This window comes from Carcharhinus amblyrhynchos, chromosome 6 (assembly GCF_965287045.1).
Source record: "Carcharhinus amblyrhynchos chromosome 6, sCarAmb.v2.hapA, whole genome shotgun sequence".
Classification (NCBI taxonomy): Eukaryota; Metazoa; Chordata; class Chondrichthyes; order Carcharhiniformes; family Carcharhinidae; genus Carcharhinus; species Carcharhinus amblyrhynchos.
In genome coordinates, this window is record NC_137329.1 from 52,520,762 (window position 1) to 52,545,911 (window position 25,150).

Below are 25,150 nucleotides of genomic sequence, written 5' to 3' on the forward strand. Positions count from 1 at the left end.
GAGAAAAGAAATAGCAGCAGCACAACAACTGCCGTGGGGATCGTACGTCAACAGCTAAGTGACCACGAGAAGAATATTTAAAAGGTACTGTAATTTTTCTCTGCAGCCTTCGGGAAGCAGTTGGCTAGACTCCAAAGATGCGTGGGTTAGGTTGATTGGCCATGCTAAATTGTCCCTTAGGGCAGAATTTTCCATCCGCTTGCCAAAGGAATCATAGTGGACGAGACACGGATCATGCAAAGGTCTGTTGATATTGGGCAGGATTTTCCAGGTAAGCACATCTGAAAATCCCACCTTAGTGCCAGTGGGTTACAGAAATAGGGCATGCATGGGATTGTCAGTGCAGGCTTGATGGGCTGAATAGCCTCCTTCTGCACTGTAGGGATTCTCTGACAGCTTGCACATGGTTCAGGCTGAGCCAACAGCGTGGGTTTGATTCCCATTTCAGTAGAGGTAAACTTGGAATGTACTTCCTAGCCTTCGCCTGCTTGTTGTGGAATGGTGCCTTCACTTTGCAATGGAGAGGGATGCCTACAGTCCCTGGTGGACAGTGGCTAATTGCCTACCTTCAAGAAGAACCTTTTAAAAGGATTTCCATAAATATCTAATGTCCTAGCAAACCTAATTCCCTTACCAATTTTAACATCAACCAGTAGATGAATCATAACTAATCCAGTAGGAGCCTTAGGAAATTCCAGAAGGACATCAGAACATGTTGAAATGATTATACTGACAGATACCACTGCATCAAAATGAAATGCTATGAGCAAATTGTATAAGATAGTGGTTTAAGATAGACAAAGAATTGACCTGTGAAACTTTCACCCCAATCTCAAGCTGATCATTCTTGTGGTGAATTATCAAATCATCCACTTTGGATCTGAGAAAGACAAATCAAAATATTTTCTTAATGGTGAGAGACGAGGAGCTCTGGAGGAGTAAAACGATTTAGGTTCCATGTACACAAATCACCAGCGCACAGTTCCAAATATAAATCTATTTTTTAAATTCATTTACATGATATGGGCATTGTTGGCTAGGCAGCATTCATTGCCCATCCCTAGTTGCTGTTGCGAAGGTGGTGGTGAGCTGCCTTCTTGAACTGCTCCACCCAGATACACCCATAATGTTGTTAGGGAGGGAATTCCAGGATCTTGACCTAGCAATAGTGAAGGAACAGCAATATATTTCCAAGTCAGGATGGTGAATGACTTGGAGGAGAATTTCAACATGGTGGTGTTCCCAGGTATCTGCTGTTCTTGTCCTTTTAGATGGTAGTGGTTGTGAATTTGGAAGGTGTTGCCTACAGATGGGTTCCTACGGTGCATCTTGTAGATGGTACACATAGCTACCACCGTGATGGAGGAATTAAATGTTTGTGGAAGGGGTAGCAATCGAGTGAGCTGCTTCGTCCTGGATGGTGTCAAGCTTCTTGAGTGTTGTTGGAGCTGCACCCATCCAGGAGAGTGGAGAGTATTCAATCAAACTCCTCCTTGTAAATGATGGACAAGCTTTGGGGAGTCAGGAAGTGAGTTACTCAGCACAGGATTCTAAGCCTTTGACCTGCTTTGGCAGCTACAGTATTTATATGGCTAGTCCAGTTCAATTTCTGGTCGATAGTAACCCCAGGATATTGATAGTGGGGGATTCAGTAAAGGCAAAGCCATTGAATGTTAAGGGACTGGGAATTATCATACTGAAGAAAGGAAATTGGCTTTCCTTCTTCCCAATGGTTCCCTTCCATGATTTCTGTGTTTACATTTTTGGTAGGAGGTTGTCAAACTAATGTTCAACCAACCCCACCTGTCTCCATATTTAATGGATGATTTTCTGCCATTTTCAGCATGACGCCACACCAAAGCCACCTTCCCTGCTCTTCCCCTTCCAGCATTCCACAGGGGCCTCTTCCTCTGTGATACTTTGGTCCAGCCCTTAGTCTGACCAACACCCCTTCCCATGGCACTTTTCCATAGAAACGCAGGAGATGTGACGCCTACCCTTTTACCTCCTCTCTCCTCACTGTCAAAGGCCCCAAAAGCACTCCTTTCAGGTGAAGCAGTGACTTACATGTTGCTTCTTTCAAGCCAGTCTGCTGTATTCACTGCTCACAGTGTGGTCTCCTCCACACTGCGGAGGCCACATGCAGATTGGGTGACCACGTTGCAGAACACCTCCATTCTGTCTGCAAGCAGGACCCATGCTTGTCATTTTAATTCTCCACCTTGTTCTCATATCTCTGTTCTTGGCCTGCTGTGCTGTTCCAGTGAGGCTTAAAGTAAGATTCAAAAGCAACACCTCATCTCCCAGTTAGACACTTCTCTAGACTCAATATTGAGCTCAATAATTTCAGGCAGTTAACTCTATCTCCCATTTTGTTTCTCTTTCTTGTTTCGGTTTCTTTCTTTCTGTTAGCGGTCCACTTGCTCTCGGCATAATTTTTCTGTCTTTCCTTGCTCCATTACCATTCCTCTTGATCCCACAGGACTAACTTACTCTCTTTTCAATCTCTCATGTCTTCCACTTTCTCACAGACACCACTTTTGCCCTTGTCACACCCAACCCTTGCTCAAAATCTTTTACACCTCTAATTCTTCCCGGTTCTGATAAAACCAGAAAAGTCTTGGGAGTATGTCCTGCCATTGGTCACAGAGGGAGTAAATGCCAACAGTGCTGGAAAATCTTGCAAGACTGCGGGAACAGGAATCTCTGCAGCGAGATCCTGCTCTCTGATTTTTCCCACTCCTCACCATTAATGTAATGAGGTTCCCACCCAGAAAGGGCAAGAATCATAGAATAATAGAATCCTTACAGTGCAGAAGGAGGTCATTCAGCCTATGGAGGCTGCACTAACAACCATCCCACCCAAACCCGACCCCCGTAACCCTACATATTTACCCTGACAATCCCCCTAACACTATCAATCTAACCTGCACGTCTTTCGGACTGTAGGAGAAAACTGGAGCACATGGAAGAAGCCCATGCAGGCACAAGGAGAACGTGCAGGTTCCACATAGTCACCCGGGGCTGGAACCAAACCTGGGAACAGTGCTAACCACTGTGTCACCGTGCCCCTCTCGTTTAAATTCTTTTTAATAAATTTACTTTGCTTCAAGGATTTCCTGGCCATAGGCCCCCCCTACATAAAGAATTACCTACTCACTGACATCATGGCACATTGGCAAAGTTTATAACAGGTATTGAAAAATGTGAACCAGTTGACGGACATCCCCTGGAGGTGTAAGTATAGCCCCCCAGCCCCCTGCCCCCCCCCACCCACCCCTCCCCGGGGCAGGGGATGGAGAGGATATAGCGGGACATACCTTGGCAGTGTCCTGGCACTGTTCCCTGAAACCTGACACTTCCCCAGCATTGCCAATCTGGCAGTGCCATTGGAGATTGGGCCCTCCAGGGAACTCCACTTGGGGAGGGGGAAGTCATTTCCCCCCCTGGTGTTTGTTGTGTGTGGTTCCCCTAACCCATGGTGGGAAATGGACTGTTGCCACTAGTGGGGGGATTGCCTGTGGGAGGATTGCCTTGGGGGGAGAGGGGTTTCCGGTGCTTGTGGTTGTGGGGGGGAGGGAATGTGTCCTGGTCCATCTGGGAGAGGGAGGGATTCACCTTATACCTTATTCATGGTCGGGGTTGCCCCAGTGCTTGTGGGGGGGGCGGTGGTGAGGAGGGAGGTGGGGTTCCTTGCACCCATTGGGGTGGGGAGTATTATTTTAGTGCAGATTGTGGGGGAGGGAGGCCCCGAGCTCTGTGGATCCAGCGTTGCATGGCAGCGTAAACACACCACCAGATTTTTCATGCACAGTGTGCTTTAGGATTTGGAGAGAAAACTCGGCTTTGCAGCTGGAAAGCTGCACAATGATTTTCTCATCTCAGCCAGCCCTTTTGCACAGTGTACAAAATTCCACCCACTAACTCTGATTCTGTCCATACAAATGCTGCCCAGCCTGTGATTTTTTTCCAGCATTTTCTGTTCATTTTCTTCAGATTTCCAGCATCTGCCATATTCTGCTTTTAAATTAGGCTTCAGCTACATAGCTCCTTGGTCAGAACTAATGCATCCAATTTTGTGCACTGAACCTCAGGGGGATGGATGTTGGTCTTGGCAGTGACGCCACGCAGCTTCAAGGAGGCTTTAAGGCACAAACTGCTAGGCATCCTGCCAAGCCTTTTAGGGGAGGTAATGGTCTAGTGGTATTTTCGCTAGACTAAACTCAGCTAATGTTCTGGGGACTTGGGTTTGAATCCTGCCATGGCAGCTGGTGGAACTTGAATTCAATAAAATATATCAAGAATTAAGAATCTACAGAGGACCATGAAACAATTGTCGATTGTCAGAAAAACCCATCTGGTTCACTAATGTTCTTTAGGGAAGGAAATCTGCCACCCTCATTTGGTCTGGCCTACATATGACTCCACAGACAGAGCAATGTGGTTGACTCTCAACTGCCCTTGAGCAACTAGGGGTGGACAATAAATACTGGCCAACCAGCGACGCCCATGCCCCATGAATGAATTTAAAAAAAGAGAAATGTTGTCGACAAATTTGCTTGAGTTTAGGAGAATGAGTGTGGCCTAAATGATTATGGGATTTGATGGGGTAAGTGCAGAGAGATTCTCTCATTTTCTAACACGTCCCAGAACAGGAAGATATAATGGGAGCTGGCTGCATTGAGGGCAAACTAATTTGGTAAAGAAAACACTTAATAAGCCTCTTTATTTTCCTATGTCAAACGCCTAATGGCTGTTTCATACATGAGTTCTGGATATCTCTTCAGTCCATATGGTGGTCAGTGCAATTCATGCCCGTAATAAAAAACAGATGGGACATCATTGACTTTCTAGGTCAACATCTCCTCACCAATTTCCACTATTCGCTTTCTCAAGATAAAGTAGCAATCACAGTTTATATGGAGAACAAACTGTACACAGCAATTGGATTTTTCCCCTCAAAGATAGCCCTTAAAGGCTCTGAAATCAAATGGGTTTGATTTTGTGTGTACTATTGACTTACTGCAATCATGCTGCTACTGTGGTCTCGCATACAACTGCAGTGGAAAGATTAGTGAGGCTATTACAATATGCAAATTGACATCAGTTGCAGAGTGCAGAATAGTATTGTGTGAAATGCTGGCACTGCCAAAGCTCTGGAGAATAGGAATAATCCATAGTGCAGTAGAGCCTGGCATGACTGACCCATAGCATCTTATGAAACTGACCACATTTTAAAAATTGATGGAGCCAAGAGCAAAAAATTCACACTAGGAAGAATTTGTTTCCAATCTGTTAAGTTGCACAGTGACAGAAGACTTAGGAGCAGGAATAGGCCATTGGGTCCTTCGGGCCTGGTCTGCCATACAATAAGATCTCGGTTGATTTGGTAGTCGTCTCAATTCTACTTTGCTTCTCTGCCCCACCACCACACCCTCAAAGTGTTTTACTCCCTTACATACCAAAAATCTTTTCAACTCTGTCTTTAATAAATTCAATGACTCAGCTTCCATTGCTCTCTGAGGGAGCAAATTCCACATACTAAATTACCCTTTGAGAGAAAAATAATTCTCCTCATCTCATTCTCAGAAGGAAGACATTTTATTCTTAAACTAAGTCCCCTAGTTGTGGGTGGCCAGGCACATTTCCAATGCCCGGGGCCAGCATTTGTACAAGAAGTGTGCCCAGCTGCAGCTCCTGAAAGCTCGAGTTTCGGAGCTGGAACGACGACTGGGGACACGATGGAGCATCCGCAAGTCTGAGAGCTTTGTGAGTAGCAATTTAAGGAGATGGTCACACCACAGTTGAAGAGACTTGAGGAAGGAAGGGAATGGGTGACCATCAGGCAGTCCAAGAGATGTAGGCAGGTAGTTCAGGAATCCCTTGGGGTCTCACTCACAAATTAGTATTCCATTTTGGAGGCTAATGAAGGCGCAGATTCCTCCAGGGAGTGCAGGCAGAGCCAAGCTTCTGGCGCCACAAGCAGCCTATCTTGTACAGGAAGAGGGGAAGAGAGGCAGGGCAATGATAATAGGAAATTCTATAGTCAGGCATATGGATAGGTGCTACTGTGGCTGTGAACTTGACTCCAGGGTGGCACATTGGCTCCTTGCTGCTAGGGTCCGGGATATCACTGAACGGTTGCAGGGCATTCTGAAGAAGGAGGGTGATAAGGTAGAGGTCATGGTGCATGTTGGTACCAATGACATAGATACAAAGAGGGGTGAGGTCTTGCATCAAGAATTCAGGGAGTTAGGCAGTAGGCCAAAAAGCAAGGCCTCTAGGGTTGTAATCTTGGGGTTATTCTGTGTACCATGTGCTAGCGAGCACAGAAATAGGACGATAGTGCAGATGAATGCATGGTTTAACAGTTGGTGCAGGGGGGAGGGTTTTAGATTCCTGGATCACTGGGACCATTTCTAGGGAAGGTGAGACCTGTACATGCAGGGCAGTTTACATCTGGAACAGAATGGGATTAACATCCTTGCTCTATCAATAACAGTTTTAAAACTGAAGCAACATCCACACACATCTCTGGTGTGAGGGATGGTTGAGCAAAATCTAAATTTCCTATAACTAATGATTGAAAAGGGCAGTCAGATTTAAGATTTTGTCCCTGTGTTCTGGTTGCCCCTCAGAGAAAATGCTTTCTCTGTATCTATCCCTACCAAATGCCTCTATCCTTCTGAAAGTCTCAGTCAGATCAATCTCTTCACTGTCTAAATGAATGTATGTGGAAATTAAAGCAATCTGTCCACAGAATTTAAAGTTCTAAATTGTTTCAATTGCAGCATTTGCTTGTTCATAGAAATGGATCACAGAATGGCACAGTCTAGGTAACACTGAGGAGGTGGCATGGTGCTCTATTTAATTGAATGCAACTAAATCATTATTTTCAATTGTAGTGTCTGTTCTTTCCCTGACACTTACTCATTGGCATCTATCATTAGCCTGTCAGGTAAGCAGAAGATTCTGGGTTCAAATTCCGGTGGTGTCTAATCATAGAATTATAGAATCCCTGCAGTGCAGAAGAAGGCCATTCACCCCACTCCTGTCTGCACGAACAACAATCCCACCTGGGCCCCATTTCTACAGCCCCATGTATTTACCCTGCTAATCCCCCGACACTAAGAGACAATTTAGCGTGGCCAATCAATCTAATCCACAAATTTATGGATGGTTGCAGTGATCACTTAAGAGTGACTTGAAATAGCTATTAGTGCTGGTTTATCTGGGCTCTGAGGAATTTATCTGCACAGTTAGACTAACACTCGAATGTCTGACCCACAGGTGGCTGAGAAAGGAATTAATCTCAGAACGATTGTTGTGTGTGTCTATGTGTGTGCGTGCATATGCACGTATGTATGTGTGTGCGTGTGTGTACGTATGTGAATATGTATGTGTGTGTGTGTGCGCCTGTGTGTGTGCATGCGTGTGTGTGCGCGCCTGTATATATATGTGTGTATGTGTGTGTGTGTGCGCGTGTGCACCTGTAAGTGTGTGTGTGTGGGTGTGTCTGTGTGCCTGTGTAAATTTAACAATGACAATAAGGTAAATGACCAGTTAAAAGACAGTGTAGCACATCTTCAAAAAAAGCAAAATGCTGTGGATGCTGGAATCTGAAACAAAAACAGAAAATGCTGGAAAATCTCAGCAGGCCTGACAGCACCTGTGGAGAGAGAATAGTGCTTAACATTTGAAGAATCCAACTTATTCAATATTATCCTGAAGTATAAGTCTAGATTTGTATGTTTATATCCTTGGTCTTCAGGCTAGTCCCATGGATTTCTAATTGAAGAGAAAAGCATGCTGGAATTAATTTTTTTTATTATTCACTCATGGGATATGGCAGTCATTGGCTGGGCCAGCATTCATTGCCCATCCCTGAGGGCATTTAAGAGTCAATCACATCGCTGTGGGTCTGGAATCGCATGTAGGCCAGACCAGGTAAGGACGACCGATTTCCTTCCCTAAAGGCCATTAGTGAAGCAGATGTGGTTTATGGCAATGGTTTCATAGTCATCATTAGACTTTCAAATCCAGATGGTTTTTACTGAATTCAAATTTCACCATCTGCCACGGTGGGATTCAAACCCAGGTTCCCAGAATATTAGACTAGATTTTAGATTACTAGTGCTGTGACAATATCACAATGCCACTGCTCCCCACCCGCCCCCCCAACACACACACACACAGTCACCTCCCCTAGAATCAAGCTGCAATTTTGGAGGCCAAATAAAAGTGGCATTTCCCTAAAATGGTACCCTACCAGAAGTCAGCAAATCCAGAGAAGAGGTAATGTGCTGACATTAACACCTATGTACATTGGTGCTTATATGCATATCTCTAATTGCCTCTTTCTGTGTTATTTCATGGAAATCTGAGTTATTAGGTTAGCTCCATGAAATACGACTTGTACAAGTCATTTAACTGATTTCAACTGGTGAATAACTGCATTGGACTGCCCTTACAGTTTGTCAACTTTTCCCTACCAAAAAAATTGGATTTTTATTGTGAGAAAAATATTTTGTGATAGATTTGGCACATTCATTTCAGAAGTACATCACTTCCAATAATACACAACAGTTGTTCTAGAAAAATAAAATCTAAGAAGAAGTGTTTGTTTAGAAGTTCATTCCTATTCGTCAAAACTACTACTGCTGGGATTTTCTTTAAATATTTCTTTAAATGAAATAAAACCAGCAAATATCTTCAATTATTTTTAAAATCCTTTCAGCAAGCTCTATGCAGGAGGCTGGTGTTTTGCACTTTGCATCCTGTCATGTTCTCAAACCCACATGATTATTAGTATTATTATTATTGTCACAAGTAGGCTTACATTAACAGTACAATGAAGTTAATGTGAAAATCCCCTAGTAGCCACATTCCGGCACCTGTTCACGTACACTGAGGGAAAATTTAGCACAGCCAACGCACCTAACCAGCATGTCTTTTGGACTGTAGGAGGAAACAGAAGTACATGGAGGAAACCCACAATGACACGGGGAGAACGTGCAGGTTCTGCACAGACAATGACCCAAACTGGGAATTGAATCCAGGTCCCTGGCACTGCAGGTTTGCAGTGTTTACCACTGTATCACGATGCCACCCGATTAATACACAAGTTAAGGGCTATTGGGGTTACAGAATAATATTCACACCACTGTGCCACGATGTCAGCTTGTATGTGTAAATGAAAGGACCAATATCTACTGTCATGAACGTGTTGATATACGTTCGTATATGTACAAGTAATTTTATTGCCACAGACAGCTCGATGTCTTTCCATTTGAGCACTGCACATTTGTACATTAGAGTGAAAGTTTGGGTATAGCTTACTATGCAATTGGTGAACACATTTATACATATTATGTTTTCCTTATTGTACATACTACTGCAAAGGGTAAAAGATAAACTTGTGTGAAATGCTAATTTAATTCATAGGTTTTCTACTACTGTCTTGTCTTTCATCATTTCCTCTTTATTCAGTGTTGAAATATAAATGACAAAAGCAGTGGAAATACAACAAAAAGTTTGCTAATTCTAATTTCTTTTGATAGAAAGATTTGTGTGTTCCTTGATGTTAAAATAATTTGAATGAAGGGAAATTCTTACTCAGTTATACTTAGCATCCCAGCATCCTAGCATGGTTAGGTGCATTGACCTGATGAGGTGCCGGATTGTGGCGACTGGGGGAATTTCACAGTAATTTCATTACAGTGTTAATGTCAGCCTTACTTGAGCTTAATAAACTTAAAAAAAACTTTAGCATATGGTTTTCAAACAGCAAATTGCTTTCAGATCGCAACAGAATGTACTATCTGAAATAACATGGATGCTTTTAGTGAAATATGGGGGATGATCCTGGTACCATATTCACCCAACCCCTTCCTTTCAAGCGCGGACACACTTTGTCATTGTCCCCATTGTGAAATCCAAACCTTAATCTCAATCAGAAGCACAAAATAAAGCAACTGGGATTCAGATACGGTGCGCGGAATCTTACCAAAACATGGCAGAGTGTTGGTTCCGGCACGGAAAACGGACTGATTCCCCTCGATGGCATGATTTCGGACCAAATGCCCATGAGAATCACACCACTGGGACCTTCCCTCTGAATCACCTGCCATGCAACAACTTAATCACTGCAATTACTGGGAGGGCTCCATATAAACGGCTCCCCAGCACTTATTCCAGATCGATTGCAAGGGATGGCAGCCAGGAAGTCTGCACTTTGCTTTCCAGAGAGAGTCCGCATCAGACTGCTGATGGGGAGTAGCAGAAGTGGCATACTTTCTATCCCCTTGTCCAGGAGAGGTCATCCAGCAGGGCTACCAACCCCGCCTGGTGAATGCCAACTCACTACAAAAGAGGACAGGGCAGCAGTGTCAGAAGAAGATGAATGATCTCCGCTCAGCCAGGGTAAGTGAATCACCCCCACGTCTCCCAATGGACCCCCTCACATCCCTTCCCACCTCCAACTCCATCTCTCACCCAGCCATCTCGGGGGTCAGACTGTATCGCTGAGGATTAGAGGAGCATTGCACTGTCCTCAATGCAAGTTGTCATCATTCTCCTGCAGAGTTTGGCCAATGGCTTCACCGCCCTGCCCATGATGTCTGGCAACAACATGGGAGCATACCAATGGTTAGATGTTAGTTTTCTTGGGGGAGAGCTCTTCACTCCCTAGTTCTGCTTACCCCGACACGAGACACTATGAGGCCGTCTCTAGCGCGTTGGCCCAGTCGAGTCCTGTGCATTGCCCAGGACTTTTCTGCCTCCTCCTCTGTGTGATCATCCTCACTGCCCTCCTTGACATCCTCCTCCTCAGCAGCAGAGATGTAGCGCTCCTCCATCTCCTCCACGTCCATGTGGTCTCCCCTCTGCAGTGCCAAGTTGTGGAGAGTACAGCAGACTCAAAAGCTTGTGATGCAGGACAGCCTCTTGGGGACTGTACTGTCTGACACCCCCCTGGCTGGTACAGGCACCTGAACCACTTCTCCAGCAGGCCAGTCACTGGCTTGACTAGCACACACACTGCGTAATGAGTCTCCGCTGGTGTTTGTGTGTTTGCGGCCTCTGCACTGACATCACCAGCCACCTTCTGACTGGTTACCCCCCTATCCCCGAGAAGCCATCCCTCCAGCTGCCGCTCTTCCTCAAAGACAACTGGGTTCTGAGAGAGCCCCAAGATGTAGCTGTCATGGCTGCTTCCCAGAAAACGAGCATAAACATGCATGAAGCTCATTGTGTTGTCGCAGATGAGCTGCACATTGAGGGGCTGGAATCCCTTGCGGTTCATGGATGGCGGGCAGCATGTGGTGCCACTGGAGCACACAATGCCACATGGGTACAGTCAATCAAACCTGCACCTGGGGCAAGCTTGCTAAGGTAGTGAAGTTCATGGCCCTGTCATCTTAGTAGGCCTGCTCCAGGTCCAAGTTAACATACATGTGAGCTCTCACATAAAGGGCATCTATGAGTTCCTGGGTGCATTTGTGTGTGGTTGGCTGAGAGATGCCACACAGGTCACCCATGTTGCCTTGAAATGAGTTACTTGCATCAATATTCAGAGCAGCTGTTAGTTTAAGAGCCACAGGCAGTGGTGTCCTCCCATTCCATGTGGTGCCAGCTCTTGCAGGGTCTGGAAAAGATGGCCCACTGTCCCCTGGGACAGACACAGCTCTCTACAGCACTGACTCGCTGACATCTGCTGGTAGGATGACCGATGTCGGAATACCGTTGGCCGGTTCCTACGCATCTGTGATGCTGCTTCTGGAGCAGTGACGGGCCCAGCCTCTCCCTCCTCCGCAGGGCACTGATCCTAGCCAGGTACGCACAGTAAGAAGACTCACAAAACCAGGTTAAAGTCCAACAGGTTTATTTCGTAGCATAAGCCACAAGCTTTTGGATCACTGCCCCTTCATCAGGTGAGTGGGAGTTCTGTTCACAAACAGGACATGTAAAGATACAAACTCAATTTACTTTCAGTTTGTGTCTTTATATGTCCTGTTTGTGAACAGAACTCCCACTCACTTCATGAAGGGGCAGCACTCCGAAAGCTTGTGGCTTATGCTACCAAATAAACCTGTTGGCCTTTAACCTGGTGTTGTGAGACCTCTTACGTGCTTACCCCAGTCCAATGCCGGCATCTCCACATCCTGGCCAAGTATCACAGCACACGAATGTCTCTGCTGCTGTTCTATGCCAACAAGTATGATAGCCAACTCGACAGGCTCCATGATCGTCCAGACCATGCACTGAAGCAGAGAAAACCACAGTGAGCTGTAAGGGTCTGTGAGACAGTCTTGGTCCTTCCCTCTCAACTCCTCTGGGCTTGCCACCCAATCACAGCACACTCTGTAGGTGCCTCAATGCCATCCCCCACACCTTCCACTCAGACACTATAGCCACATCTCCAGATTGATCCCTGTCAACTACAACAGGATGCAGTGCGTGGACGCGCCAGAGTTTCAGTGGCAGCAAACCCCTGCATTCCCCTAGCTCCCAAGCCCCGCTCAAAGAAACTTGATGGATGGTTGGGACCACTGTTTGCATCCTAATGGGGGACCTCGCCGAAACACCCCGGCATGACCTCGATTGGGTTGTGTGATGATAGTCATCACCATCGCGTTTTGCATCAGGGTTCACATCAGTGTTGTGTGATGTTGCAACCTTTCTGGGAATGTCAGGTCAATGCTTGGGACATACGCTTGCAAAGAGCTAAAAGGTGACCTCCACTAAATGACTGTGCTATTTGACTGGACACCAGTTACGGCATAACCACTAGTGAGGGGAGGCTGGGATGGCTGTTTAGCTGAGTGTCTGTCTCTTGTGGCACCCAAGGCACAGCTGAATCATGCCAGGCTACAATTGGCATGTGCAATGATAACTTCAAATCATCCCAAAATGCTTTACAGCCAATGACTGTTGTCATGCAGGAAGCATGGCACAACTTGTGTACAGAATGCTCCCGCAAGCAACAATGTGATTATTGTAGTGTAAAGGAATCTGGCATTGCAAAGGTTAATATGTGACTGGGAAACAGTATCGCCCACAGTGTAATGCAAAGAGATGTCTGAGTTGGGGTTAGAATCAATTCTGGAAAGAACAGAGACCTGTGTAGATGCAAGCATGGATTTAGCTCATAGCTTGGGCTATAGCCAGTAAAATTTGCACATTGTTATCAAGTGCCCTATCAATAAACACTTAAGGTTCAACTGCAAAAGGATCAGAACCTCTTCATAATACCTACTGAACATACTGCTGTTATTTCAAATCATGGCATGGGATTTTTACATCCACCTGGGAAAGCAGCAAGAGTCTTGGACCATCTGAAAGGTGGCACCTCTGACACTGTAGCACTCCCTCAGTAATGTAGGACTTTAGTTACGAGGAAAATACAAGGAGAAACTGTTTTTTTTTTCTCTCCAGAACAAAGAAAGTTAACAGGTGAATTAGGTTAATGGGTTGAAAGGTTCAAAATGATGTGATGTGAGTTTTTACTGAGGTAAATCACTGGTTGGTGACTCAGTAATTATAGTGCGTAAGTTTAAGAACATTGCAAAAAGAATTGACTGAACAGTAGAGATTTTTAAGAGGGTTATTAAAACATGGAATACCCTTACAGACATTATGCTGGAACCAATATATGGTCTTTTGATAAACTAACTGAATAGATGTAAACTTCCCCCATATTTCTGCTTGATATTTTGGTTTTGACCCACATTGCATTCCAGATGGAAATAAGAAAAGACTATGCTGTACTGGTGTGGGGATTAGAGGATTTAGTGTTATGCCTGAGCAAGAAGCCCCTGCAGTGGGACTGAATGTTTGTACACTTCACTCAAATGCTCTGCCTGAAATCAGCAACATGCTAATCTGCATTCATCTGTTCTATCCACCAAAGTACAGAGCAAACCCTCTCATCTAACCAGTTCCAAACACATATCATGACCATCTGCTGCTCCCCAAGAGTGTATCTCCTGAGCAGGATCTTAGACTGCATGTTTTACATGCTATTGCATAATACAGCACATGCATAGGGCATTTGGAATAGCAGATCCTTGCCTGTGTCTCTGTCCTATCCTTCAACCAACCTCTTTGATGTATCCAATCCCTATCTCTCTCATATGTGCATCCTCTTACATGCATCTACACCAGTCACCTCGACTGAATTCCACATATTAATTAACGTCTGGGTCAATAATTTACTCCTATGTTTTGTGTTGTATGTGTCTATCTTAAATTTATTGTCCCAGTTCTGGTCTCAAGTCATGGAAATAGCTCCACTACACCTACTCTTACAACCACCTACATCATTTTAAATATCTCTATCAGATCAAACTTCCTGGTTTCCAGAGGAAAGTGACCCAGCCCACTCAATATTCTGATTGCAATGATTTCTATTTTTGCACCTTCTTCAGTGCCCACATATCTTTTTCCTAAGAAGGCAGCCAGAATGGTAAGTCCAAGTGTGTGCCCTCACCCACTGCCCTCTTCACTTACACAAAAAACAGAAAATGCTGGAATATCTCAGCAGGTCTGACAGTATCTGTGGAAAGAGAATACAGCCAGTGTCTCCAGTTTGGATGTTCCTTCGTCAGACCCCTCCTCACTTATTGGGCTAGGAACACATATTATAAATATAAATAACTGCACAGAAACAGCTGCTTTTCATTATAAAAAAGCGCCTAGCCATCATTCATTCAGAATACTTATTTATTAATTACAAGTTGTATTATATTAACACTGCAACTAAGTTACTGTAAAATTTCCCTAGTTGCTACACTGCTGCGCCTGTTTGGGTACACTGAGGGAAAATTTAGCATGGCCAATGTACCTAACCAGCATGTCTTTGGACTGTGGGAGGAAACTGGCGCACCCTGAGAAAACCCACGCAGACACGGGTAGAACGTGCGAACTCTACGCACAAGCCAGGAATTGAACCCGGACCCTGGTGCTGTCTTTAAAAATAGTAAGCTGTTAATCTTTTGCATTTTGCGTGTTCTTGTGCAGCAAACTCCGAGTGCCAGTTAAGCGTGCAACATTTCTCCTTTCGAACCTTGCTCTTTTTTTTTACGGTGTGCAGAGCCATCAGACCAGCAGTGTCCCATTCATTCGGTGTTTCATTCCACCAGCAGAAATCTTATCGTTAAATATTGTTCTAGTGGGTTAAAATAAACCCACGTGCCTAAATTAACACCTCCCGAGGAAAGTCGTTGAACTAACAATCTCCGGGAAACCAATCCTTCCGATTTGGCGTTGCTCTGTTAAACAGGTTTGTTCTGTAAGGAGGGAGGTTGCTTGTGCAAAGTCAGCCCAAACTCTTGTGTTGGCGCATCCAACACAAGGATAGGGTCAGGTCTCCAAATGCAATCGCTCCAACTGCAGGAAACCCTGGAGGAAATACAACCCTATGAAAGTACAGGACAAGCACGCTGCAAGATGTAATCACTCCTAGTGCAGGAAAGTCGTTCTCACAGAGAAAGAGGCTGCTGACAGACAAATAGAGACCGTCCCACAGTATAGGAAATGTAAATCACCCGGGGATCCTGCATTAACTACAGGGCAATCAAGTACAGTTAAAATAAATCAAATGGACACAATCAGCAAACACATCCAAATGTCACACACAATTCCCAGCACAATTCTTCAAAATTCTAGCTGGAAATCTACTCAGTATAGTACACTCGTGCAAAGAGCCATCCCATATAAAGCACAGCAATTCCGAAAACAGCGTTACTAGCCAGGCTAACTGTAAATTAAATGGAGCTAGTGCAGCAAACTGAACATTATTTCCGGCATCCCTAGTCGAGATGCAGCAGTCTCCACAACCCAGCTTGAAACAGTGCACAGTCCACTGGACACATCCCCAAATCAACAAGAGCCCCCCACCACGTATCCCGCCTTCCCTCCCCCCCTCCCAAGCAGCAATAATGACAAGCAAAACATATCCCCGGCAACCCTTCATTCCCCAACCCCAAACCACAACCAGAAATAAATCCAAGTCCAACTAGTATCCTGGCCAAAAGGAGGAAGCTGGTACAGATGGCCAAGCCACGCTGGCTGCTGGTCTATTTCACTGGGGTTTTTTTTGGGGAGGGGAATTATTGTCAGGCAGCAGTTTGCCGCCGCTGTTCAGGAGGAACACTTACTTGGGGGAAGTGAGAGCAGTCAGAGCAGCGAAAGCAGCTTGGGCGAAGCGAGTCTCTCTCTCCTCTGCGGTCCCACAATCTCCGGGTAGTGCCGCAGAACTCAGCCGCCACAAGGCTGCAGATCCGCCTGCTCGTGTCGCTAAAGCCAAGTCCTCCCAGGTACAAATCGCACAAGTTTTTTTTTCGGTTGGCGGTAGCAGTTGGTGCTCCGGGAGCGTGGGTTCCTGACAGTTTTATGATCAGCCCGGTTCCCGGTGCGAAACTCAGCCCAGTCTGAATGCAGAAAACCTCGCCGCCCACTTTGGATCCCGAAAGGTATTCGCTGAAATAATAACCGCTCCAGCGCTCCCCCAAAGGGAGCTGCACTCTGCCCCGGAGTCTGGGCTGGAAACCCTGAACTGAATGGAGAATTACCGCCTCCCTCTCAAGCATTCAGGACAATCTAACTGCGCAAGGACCGCCCTGCGTTGCTTTGACAGAAATGGACTTGCAGACAGAGATAGGGACAGGCTGAGAAAGAGAGAAAGGCGATGATAACCGAGGGAAAAGGGACTGGAGAGAGAACCGGGAACACAGCCAGTGAAACAAGCACACTCTCACAGAGAAATCACAGACACTGACACACAGGGACACACTGACAGAGAATTCACACACAGTGGGACATACACTCACTGACAGAGAAATCACAGGCACTGACACACAGGGACACACTGACAGAGAATTCACACACAGCGGGATATACACTCACTGACAGACAAATCACAGACACTGACACACAGGATCACTCACTGACAGGAAAATCACAGACACTGACGCATAGGGACACACACTGACACAGAAATCATAGACAGTGACAAGACAGGGACACACACTCATTGACACACAGTGACACACACTTACTGACAAGGAAATCACAGATGCTGACACACAGGGACACACACGCTGACAGAAATCACAAGACACTGACACACAGGGACAGACACTCATTGATACAGAAATCACAGGGACTGACACAGAGGGACACACACTCACTGACACAAAAATCACAGACACACACACAGGGACACACACTCACTGACACAGAAATCACAGACACTGATAGAGGGACGCACACACACTGGCACAGAAATCACAAATAATGACACACAGGGACACACACTGACACAGAAATCACAGACACTGATAGAGAGACACACACTCACTGACACAGAAATCACAGACACTGACACACAGCGACACACACTCACTGACACAGAAATCACAGACACTGATAGAGAGACACACACTCACTGACACAAGAATCACAGACACTGATAGACACACACTCACTGACAGAAATCACAGACACTGACACACAGCGACACACACTCACTGACACAGAAATCACAGACACTGATAGAGAGACACACACTCACTGACACAGAAATCACAGACACTGGTAGACACACACTCACTGACACAGAAATCACAGACACTGACACACAGCGACACACACTCACTGACACAGAAATCACAGACACTGATAGAGAGACACACACTCACTGACACAGAAATCACAGACACTGACACACAGGGACACACACTCACTGACACAGAAATCACAGACACTGACACATTGGGACACACACTCACTGACACAGAAATCACAGACAGTTCCGAGACAGGGACACACACTCTGACAAAATGCTAAAGAAATCAGTGAATGACACATACACTTCTTGAACTACATCATAGAAATCAGTCAGTTGAGACATGGCATTCTGACGCAAACATGGAGAGTAATGTACAACCGATGGAGTATTTACATCAAACCCATTGACAGACAAAGATACTCATTCACAGAAAGAAACTTACAATACTGAGAAAAAAAGCATGGAATCAAAGAAAGGTTCACATTTCTATGTGTCGCTCATGACCACAGGATGTCTCAAAGTATTATGCAACTGATTCAGTTTTTCAGAATTGTTTTACACTCGGAAAGGCAGAAGTGAATTTGTGCACAATAAGCTCCAACTTATCATCTATCATGGGATGTGGGCATCACTGGCAAGGCCAACATTAGTTCCTTATCCCTAATTGCCCTCGACATGAGTAGCTTATGAAGCCATTCCTGGGTCAACCACATTTCTACTAGCTTGGATCACATGTATGCCAAATCATTGATATTATCACTACGCCATCACCTCTTTTTAATAATCATGTGATCATGATCCGATTATGTTAGTGATGTACATTGAGGGATACTTATTGGTGAGGATGCCTAAGAAAACACTGTTGTGGTATTTGTACAGTCAGCTGGAAAAGCTGGCATGACCTCACTTTAACACTTAATCTAAAACATGGCACTTCTGCCAGTGCAGCTACAATGCATTGAAGTAGCAGTCTGGATTTTTGTACTCCAATCTCTGGCTGGGGCTTGAATCCATAACTATTCAATTCAGAGGTGGCTCACTCTCCACTGTGCCACAACTAACAAAGATTATACACACTGATACAAATACTGATGTGCACAAACCTGGAGGGCAGTGAATAGAGAAGTTATACCCATTGACTAATGGAGACATAAAGGGTGCACTCTATGGGTTGAGTTCTCCCATTGGTGGGCTCAGTGGCAGGCGGTGGGGGAAGAAATAGTTAGGAGGACCAAAATTTTTTTTACTGGTATGACATTCCCATGGGATCATCCATTGGTGCAAGCCTTGAAGGATCAGGAAACCCATTGGAGGCCAGTGGGAACCTTACTTGCATCATGCTAATGGGATGCAGATGAAAACCTGACCATCCATGACCAATTATCTGTGTGATGCCAGTGGGAAAACACACCAATGTGAAACCCCTTTGGGTGGCACAGTGGTTAGCACAGCTGCCCCACAGTGCCAGGGACCTGGTTCGATTCCTGGCTTGGATCACTGTCTGTGCTGAATCAGCACCTTCTTCCCCCGTCTGCCTGCGTTTCCTCTGGGTGCTCCAGTTTCCTGCCACAGTCCAAATGATGTGCTGATTAGGTGCATTGGCTATGCTAAATTTTCCCTCAGTGTACCTGAACAGGCACCAAAGTGTGGCAATGAGGGGATTTTCATTGTAACTTAATTGCAGTGTTAATGTAAGCCTACTTGTGACACTAATAAATGAACTTAAAACTTAAACTGGAACAATGTAACTTGCAGATGGCAACTACGCTTGGGACTGCCTCCAGAGTTCAGGATGGAGGCTATTGGCAACTCGCACCCTGGAACACCAGAGCAGTGGGTGAGGGATCATTTGCAGGTGGACCTTCTTGATTCAATGTTCTGGAAGGGCCCCCCTTCCAGCTTAAGAATATTCCTGAAAACCCAACTTCTTTCTCACAAGGTCCATCTTCTGTCCTCTGGGTGCTCCCTGAGATCCATCTTCACCTTCAGGAAGTCCAACTCCTTTCTGCAGTAGTGGGTCAGTGAAGTTGGACACCTTTTCGTTTTGGCACCTGGATAGGACGTCAGGCTATGCAGGCCTGTCTGCCAAGGAATACAGTGCGAAAACTCCAGTTGCATAATTAATGAGGTCAGGGCCAGAAGATTTGGTGTGTTTTCCCACTTGTCTCCACAGCAGGGACTGCTCCACATGGGAGTTAGGCCCAGGAAGGGAGAATTCTGACCAATGAAATGACTCTTAACAAAATCAGATGCACAGTAGACATTTGTTTAGAAGTGAAATCCGTTTACAGTTTATTTCAAGAAAGTGAAAGCTCATTTTTCTAAATTTTGATGTAAAACTAATCTACACAATAGATATTTTCTGTTCATAGCCTATATCAGCACAATGTTTTGTAATTAATTTCAATGTGCGGGGTGATGGAGGGGGGTTTCTACATGAGCAGAAGTAGTAATGCTGGCTAAAAATCCTGTGAAACCACGGTGATAAGAATCAACTCCATGGCGAGATCTCAGTCTCAGATCTTCCCTGCTCCTTGCCTGTGATGGAACTAGGAACCCTGCCATTTAAATTCATTTTAATAAATTGAGGTACGACTTAAGAGCCACCTAAACAATTCCCCCCCACTGACATGGCATCATGTCAGTAGGTTTACACAAAACAATTATAGGAAACCTGTCTGGCGTGCAAAGGTAAGTATAGCCCCCGCCCCATCCTCCCCCGGGGAGAGTAGGGGTTAGTGGGGGAACATGTCCTTGTAGTGCTCTGGCACTGCACCTTGTCAGACCAGCAGTGTCAGACTAGCAGTGTCACCCTGGCAGTGCCAAACTGGCAGTGACAACCTGGCAATGCCACCCTGGCATTGTCACCCTGGCAGTGCCAGGGCAAGTTCTTTGGGGAACCACTTTGGGAGGGGGTTCCCCTGGCTGCCCTCGTGCTTCTCTGGTAGCAATAATAGGAAGACAAGTTATTACTTGAATGGGTGCAAATTGAGAGATGTGGATACTCAGCGAGACCTTGGTGTCCTCGTACATCAGTCACTGAAAGTAAGTGTGCATGTACAGCGGCAAAATGAAATGCGGCAGCATTAATAACAAAAACTGCTGGAAGTATGCAGCCAGTCCATTAGTCTGTGATAAGAGAATGTGGCAGTTTAACATTTCAATGTAATTGCTATTTTATTGCCCCTGCTAGCTATGATGGAACATTGTTTTGGACAAGTTCGTATACACTGACACCCCATTTGCAAGTATTTTGAAATTAAGCAATTTATAGTCCTGTGCTGCAGTGAACTAAAACACAACAACTCTACTCACGTGGGGGATTTGCTGACATTCTGCTTGTGGTGATAACTGTCCACAGTAAATGTATTGAAAATCCACTTCCATGAAATAAAATGAATTGAAATTATGCCTATAACTAAATATTTAGTAGATTGAGATAGAGTTACACCATGCGCATCCTAAATACAGATATAGTGAAGCTCTGATTTTCTTTCCATTCATCACTGGCTGGGCCAGCATTTATCACCCATCCCTAATTGCCCTTGAACTAAGTGTATGTCAGAGGGGATTTTTTTAAGAGTCAACCACACTGCTGTGGGTCTGGAGTCATGTGTAGGCAAATGTAACAGCAAATTTCCTTCTTGAAAGGGCATTAGTGAACAAGATGCATTTTTACACCAATCAATAATGGTTTCATGGTCAGCATGAAATCATTATCTAAATTCCAGATTTTTATCCAATGCAAATTTCACCATCTGCTGTGGAGAGATTTGAACCTGTGTCTGGGTCTCTGGATTACCAATCCAGTTGCAATACCACTATGCCACTGCCTCCCCCTCCCACCCCCCATTTATAATGGAAAACCCTACTTCTCTGGGCAAATGTATAATGGCAATATTCACTTAATACTGAAATTGCTATAGACGCTCAATGATAAAACGAGGATTAGCTTTTTGTAGGTCAGTTCATATCTGCCAGTGGAATGTGTTAATAAAAATTAATAAAAATCAGACCCAGTATTCAGAAAGTGTTTTATCTCTCTACATAATAACTGAACTTCCTAATTATATTTAAAAGAGCCAACCTAACTCTAGTACAGGAGTCAATCAGTCTCAAGGCTGCAGTTGCTTGGTTCTTTTTCAACAATGTGTATTCATTTAGAGGAGACAGTCAGAGTCCGGGACACAGTTCATTGCTTTGATAAGAGCCTCTATTGAAATAGTTGGTTGAATCAGAGCCAGTCAGGGAGCCATTTCAAATTTAGCTAACTGTTCACTATAACTGCGGTGCAATTTACTGGCAACTGTTTTTATCAAACTGTCAGTCAGCGCCACCCTACCTTTTGTCACCGAGTGGGAAATATCTTACGGCAAACACAGTTCTGTTATCAAAACAGTTGCAGCTTATTTATACATGCTAAACCTTTTGTTGCATTCTCTGTTATTTTTAATATAAATTTCATCAATCTTGCTGGAGAGTCTGCTGTTGGTTTGATTTTATCCTGCGCCCTTCATTCAGCCTGACGCTCTTTTTATGGCATGGCAAAGGTGCAAGCTGATAACAGCCTGGTGAAGACAAGGGGGTATCTGGGTCTTCAGTGAGCAGCGGACTAATAATGGGTCTCCATAATCAATAGTGCTTGAGAGTAAAAAGATACAGAGGAATAACAGAGAGAAAAGGAAATTGAATTAAAGTGGGTGAATGAGAGTCAAATCAAGCACAGAGAGAGAAAGAAAGAGGAAAAAAGAGAATGAAGGGAAAAAGCCCATTTTCTTCATTCCTAATTGTTTTTCATGCCCTCTCATTTTTAAGTTTATTTTTGCTCCTTTTTTTAACCATCCTTGGCTATTCCCACTGCTTGAGAATTGTCTTGGGGACACTCCACCAGTAATTCATCCATCCTACAGATTGCTGCCACATCTGAATTGCATCAAATCCACTGAGATTAAGGATTAGCTAGTTGAGGAATCAGGTTAGTCTTCCGTGCCAAATCCATTGCACTGAGCACAACAACTATCCTCATTTAAGATCGAGTGGCTGGGCTTTAGCAGGAGATGCATTTTTGCTCAAGACGCTGATCTGTAAACATGTCTACTCCTGTATCAACCATGGATGAGATTTGCAATTCCTTATTCGATTTTCATTTATTTCATTTAACTCCTACAGTTTTGTAGGGTGCGCTCTGAGAGAGCATAAAAAATGTAATAGCTGCAATCCATTATAATGAAACATTCAGAGCACTGGAATTCAATTATATCAAACACGTTATTTAAAATTCAGTCTTAAAATGAAATTTTAAAAATCCAAATCGGCACAAGTTCTTCCAAGTGAATACTACATGTTATGTTGATGAGCGTACAGAACAGAGATATTCATGAGGACAGATACTTCTCCACAGTAATGAAAGGTAAATCAGTGGGTGCGTCCACCCATGCCATGGTTCTATCACATCCTATTTTACTTTGCTGTAGTTCCACTGGTTTTAAGTTCCTTGCTCGCAGCCTTCAAGGCAGAAGATCAGAGAGGCCTGCAGTTCCAATTTCGGCTGAGAGACATTGTTCCGGGGATTAGCTGGTGGTCTTCTGGAAGTCCCTCAACGCTAGCTTTGACCGAGGAGTCAGCAGTTGGCCTCTGATGCTAATGTTCTGATACCAGATCAGAAATCCAAAGGTATGTTATATGCCAGACTAGACCCCAACAATGTTTTATTATAGCGTTATTCTGAGCTGTTTCACTCCAGTTGAGGTTCTGCCGACAAACTATGAAGCTTTTAACAAAACAAACTTTTTTTAATAACACAGTTTAATTGTAACAAATGTACTTGTTTAACTTTTAACAATTGAACAATACTTAAACATGGCATGGCACAATTCTTAATTGCTAATCTATCACTATGAGTTCCAATCAAGCAATATTTAATTTATAGACTTAAACCTCTCTTTATAATTGGTTTGCAAATGACAGGCATACTTGCTTTGACTTAGTTTACCAGATTTTGGAGCTTTTAGAAAGCCTTTTGAGAGAGAGAGAGACAGGAAGACACTGCTTTCTTCAGGCAGCCCAGGCAGCAACTGCTTGTATTTTAAAATGAAACTGAACCACTTCTTTTCTTGCAAGCTTAGTTTCTCCCATTAACCATATGATTCTGTCTCTGTCAATCAACCCAATCAAAAGTCTATAATAAAACTTCGGGGGAAATTAAGTGAACAAGAGATCCATTAACTTTACAAAGTAACACATTCCTAGTTAAAATCAATTATTATCCTGCATTCTTAGCATCTGTTGTATGTTTACCAGACAAATCGAGAAGAGAAAATTCAGTACGACAGACAGGAAAAGATGTGTATTGACCCATCAAGGCTGTATCATACAATTGTGATAATTGTATGCCTCAATACATACACTCCACATTTCAATCAAGAAATATTGTTTGAGAACAAATCAACTAACAAAACACTACCCCTTAAAGAAAACCCTTCTTAAACACAACAGATAGCAAAATAGCACAGTATTATCACACTAATGATCCAGTTCATCAAATTTAGATGCTCTGAAGCAAAAACCAATGTAATATATTGCAGGCCTTGGCTTCAAGCACAGACTCCCAGTGAATGTCAGCCCCTTTGTTTGATACAATAGTGTGTTTTAAAAAGGTATTGGCACTGGGGATGATGCCATTGATGATAAGTGAGCTGATATGGGCCGAATTTTCCAACCTCGCCCACAGCTGGGTTTTATCCTGTCCTGCTGCTGTGAATGAAGATTTGGCTGAGCACCAAATTCTCCATTCTCACCGGTAGCAATGGCAAAGCGAACAAGATCAGAGAATCCAGATCCTGGTTTTTGGGAAGGAACTTTGATCATGATTTGAGAGGTTGAATGGATTGGAAAAGTGAAGAAGTGAATATATGGAAACAGAAGTGAATAGTTGGTCAAGGGAAAATCGAAGATTTTGAGTATTGCGATCATATATTTTATAGTGAGAGCACCAAATAGTTGAAGGGGTAGGCTAATGAAACTAGGAAAATGACATAGGATGGGTAACTACTTCATTTCCATGGAAATGGTTAATATGTGCCTTTTTCATGTGTAAATACATGAGGAAATTTGAAGTACTGAACAAGCAAGGTGAGTGGTGTTGGTAATAAAAACTGAAAGGAGGTGGTGATCAATTACAGTTAGGATATTTTTCAATTTAGTTTTGCATGGGGTGGCAGTGATACTGGCAAGGCCAGCATTTATTGACCATTATTAATTTCCCTCGAGAAGGTAGGGGTGTTAGAAAAGGTGTTCCAAGATTTTGATCCAGTGACAGTAACGGAACATTGTTACGCTTCTAATGGTGTGTGGTTTGGAGGTGAACTTTCAGATGGTGGTGTTCCCATATATCTGCTGAACTTCTAGGTGATACAGATTGTGGGTTTGATAGTTGCTGTTGAAGGAGCCTTTGAGTTGCTGCAGTGCACCATGTAGATGGTACACACTGCTGTCACTGTGCATCAGTGGTGGAGGGAATGAATGCTGAAGATGGTGGCCAGTTTTTGTCTCCCATCCCTCACAGGCCTTGAGAAGGTGGTG

The 25,150-nt window shown here is 44.3% G+C and overlaps 1 protein-coding gene across 2 annotated transcripts in view; it reads right to left on the minus strand.

Moving 5' to 3' along the window:
• syt12 (synaptotagmin XII) overlaps nucleotides 1–16,579 on the minus strand; it is a 217,164-nt gene extending 200,585 nt beyond the window's left edge. For both annotated transcript variants that reach the window (XM_080190463.1, XM_080190462.1), the window contains exon 1: nucleotides 16,158–16,579. The gene's annotated coding sequence lies outside the window, so the exon portion shown is untranslated. The remainder of the gene's footprint in view (nucleotides 1–16,157) is intronic.
• Between the last annotated feature and the right edge of the window lie 8,571 nt (nucleotides 16,580–25,150).